The following is a 3,955-nucleotide window of genomic DNA, read 5'->3' on the forward strand; positions in this document are numbered from 1 at the left end:
ACAGAAAGAGGAAAGGGGAAAAAAACAAAAAGATTGCTGAGAGAATGTCAAAGCTGAGTAAATAGAGCTTCAGTGTTGTTAGGTTCTTGGATTCGTCGCTGGGGGTCAAGATCGGTGTTGGATCTCCTTCAAAGCGTCGGCACATCATGCTCATATTAAGTATAAGAATCCGCCGTGTTGGACTGCTACAGCATGCCCGTGCACAGAAAAATATCCTTATTACCCCCAGAACCTACAGAATTCACCCTGGGATCTTCTTATACCCTGTGATAATCGTAAAATATCACCGAAATATGAAGCAGACCGCGGTTCTCGTCCTGGAGAGCCAGTTCTCTGGGGGATTTTTGTTTTGCTTTTGTTTTGTTGTGAAATCACCCATGCCTGAATTCATTCATCAAGTAATTGACTGGGCTCGCCTAAATCTGTTGAGGCTGTTCCCTGTTGTTTATCACAGGAAAAGCACACAATTATGCTTAATGTTGTTCAGCTCTACACAAATAGCCTACAGGGAAATGTTACATAATGCCAATGGAACTGGTATTTTTATATATATATAGTTCCCTGGTGGTCTAGTGGATATATATATATATATATATATATATATATATATATATATATATATATATATATATATATATATATATATATATGCAGTCAGTGTGAAAAATTCATTCCAAAGCTGTTCAGTAGGGTTGAGGGTCAGAACTCTATAGCAGGAGATCTTCCACACCAACCTACCATCATGCTGGAACAGGTTTGGATCTCCTAGTTCCAATCAAGAGACCCTTACATCCAAACTAACATCCATTTATACAATTGTGTGCCTCCAGATTTTCGGTAACAGCTTGAGGAGGAAGAAGAAGGACATGTGTTTGCTTGTCACATGTTTTATTACAGCACAGTTAAATTCTTTCTTCGCATATCCCAGCGATGTTAGGAAGCTGGAGTCAGAGCACAGGGTCAGCTATGTTACAGCACTGATGGTCCATGCTCAAGGGGCCATGCTCAAGGGCCCAAAAGTGGAAGTTAGTCAATAGAGGGGCTTAAATCTCTGATCTTCCAATTAGTAACCCAGAGCCTTAACCACTGAGGTGCTACTTCCCAAAAAGAGCCACATATGTTTAGAAAAGTCAGGTGTCTTGTCTCGTAGAGGAACGTTGTTTCTTTTCACTGTACTGTACCAAATTTATACAGTTGAAATGACACAGCCAATCTTTGTGTGTTTGTGTGTGTTAGTGTGTCAATGAAATGCACTTAGCATTTAACTAGAAGTGCAAATAGCAATTAATATGAATAAATCTAATATAAATATATAAATATGCAAATATACAATAAACACATCTAGGGTTATCACCTAATCAGTCTGAGAACGTCAATGATCCAGACGTTTTATATATATATTTCATTGTAAAGCTTAAAAAAAAAAAAACCATGAATTCTTCACCACATTTAATAGATGAGAAGTTTTTGCGGTGATATAATACATGGCAACCATAACCCCAGGATTCTCAGCAGGTATTAGAGCCTCATGTTCACCACGCTCGCCTGCTGGCATTTCATGTTTCCTGCAGCTCTCGTCACTTCCTTCCTCCTCCCTAATCAGAGGGAGCCCTCGCTGTGCAGGTCTTATACCGCTCCAGAACCCGCACTTACACACTACCGCTCGGTGCGCACGAACAATTTACAACATTCAGTGCAAATGTAGAGGAATTGGCATCATTGTCACGGAGTATTGACGAAAATTATTCGATTTAATTTTACTCCTTGAAAATAGTGGACGGCCGAATCGATTGATGAAGGGCTGAAAGCCGGTGAAGTTCTTTTAGAACTCTTAAAAAGAAAATTCAGGTCAGGAGTTTTAGACATGTACACGGGTTTATTTGCTGACCCTGAAATGCAGCCAGGTCTTTCAAATGTCACACATTCATAAGAGAGAAAGAGAGAGAAAGAGTGTGAGAGAGAAAGAAAGAGAGAGACTCAAAGTGTTCACAGTCTGTGCAAGGCCCCTGAATGCATTAAATCCACAAAACTCCATGCTCACCTGCATTTCCGAGCCCAGATACAGTTACGTTCGGTTCCATTCCCATCGAGTCGGCCCTCAGAAGCATGGGAGGAAATGTCTGTGAGAGAGATTGAAGGGGACAGCTGAGAAAAAGAGAGAGAGAGTGGGTGATTAGAAATGATATGGTGTCTGTTGAGGGAGTGTGTGTGTGTGTGTGTGTGTGTGTGTGTGTGTGTGTGTGTGTGTGTGTGTGTTGCTTCACTTGGATCTTGAATCACAATGGAGACAGAGGGAGGAAATGGCTGAAGTCTTCAACTTTTTTTTTTTTTTAGTCCAAGAGGAATGCACGATTAAGTCATTGGAAACCTTGCATCTGTTCTTTCACAATGGAATCTATCTATCTATCTATCTATCTATCTATCTATCTATCTATCTATCTATCTATCTATCTATCTATCTGTCTGTCTGTCTGTCTGTCTGTCTGTCTGTCTGTCTGTCTGTCTGTCTGTCTGTCTGTCACCAACACAATAGTCTTACAGAGACATGTCTGTCTGTCTGTCTGTCTGTCTGTCTGTCTGTCTGTCACCAACACAATAGTCTTACCCAGACCTACCTGTCTGTCTGTCTGTCTGTCTGTCTATCTATCTATCTATCTATCTATCTATCTATCTATCTATCTATCTATCTATCTATCTATCTATCTATCTATCTATCTATATCTGTCTGTCTGTCTGTCTGTCTGTCTGGCCCTCTGTCCCGCTGTCCCTCTGTCTGTCCCTCTGTCTGTCACCAACACAATAGTCTTACCCAGACCTGTCTGTCTGTTAAACTAGCATTATTTCTCTTTAGTTCCTCCTTTTTTCTCTATGAACCCACTTGCAATTAACTCACTTTGCTCCAGATTTTATCAACTTATAACTCAATTTCTGCTTTAGGGAATAAAAAACTTTTTCCCCTTTATAAGGCAGTATTTACAAACTAACTTTCACCCTCAGGGATGCCACGAATTGCAATAATTAGTTTGTCATTCTTAATATACTGCTAATTATTCCATTGGTCTTAAAAGAGAAAAAGAATCTCGGTCCTTTGTCTTTGGTTCGACCTTGAGATGAGTCCGGCTGGCGAATAAACGGCAGGAAGACGAGAGAACGGAAACGAAGACTGACGTAACGCCTTATCACGCTCGCTCCACCTCTGTTATTTGCTTTCCGTCAAAAAAAAAGAAGCCGATTCAAGGTTGTCCGACCTGCTACCTGTTCGACTCGTACTCGTTCGCTCTCGTACAAAACAGGCGTCGATATCTAGACATTTACTAGCGAACTGTGAAATTGCTTGGTAAGTAATTGCGCCAAAGACACGCTTCAGAGTTATTTCAGGCTTTTTTTTTTTTTTTGTGGATTATTTATTTATTTATATATTTATTTTCAATACAATTCCAATATGTTGTCTCTCGGGTGAAAAGAAATTTTTATTTGCTTAGCAGTCAAACTGGGGTCTTTATATATATTTATATAACAAAAAAACCCCCAGACTAATAAATATGATAAACATGTCATTTTATTGACGATTAAGACAAAAGTATTAGGACAGCGGGCCTTTCTGATCATATCTGACTCTTTTGTCTAACCTTCCCCTTTAAAGACAGAGGCACACAATTGTGTATGATGTCTGTGAATGTGGGAACATCCAATTTTCCCTTCACTTAAACTAAACCTCTTCCAGCAAGACAATGCTCCTGACATGGGTTGAATTGAAAGATCTCCTTTTAAACACCTTCGAATTGAATTCTTTTAAAATGTTCGGCTTAATGAGCACAAATTTCCACAAGCTCTACAGCAACATCCTCCCAGAAGAGTGAAGGTTCTCATAACAGCAAACGGGGACTCAATGAAGAATGGGATGTTCACAAAGCACATAGGGTCAGGTGTCCACAAACTTTTGATAATTACATTT

This window comes from Silurus meridionalis, chromosome 3 (assembly GCF_014805685.1).
Source record: "Silurus meridionalis isolate SWU-2019-XX chromosome 3, ASM1480568v1, whole genome shotgun sequence".
In the NCBI taxonomy this organism is placed as follows: Eukaryota; Metazoa; Chordata; class Actinopteri; order Siluriformes; family Siluridae; genus Silurus; species Silurus meridionalis.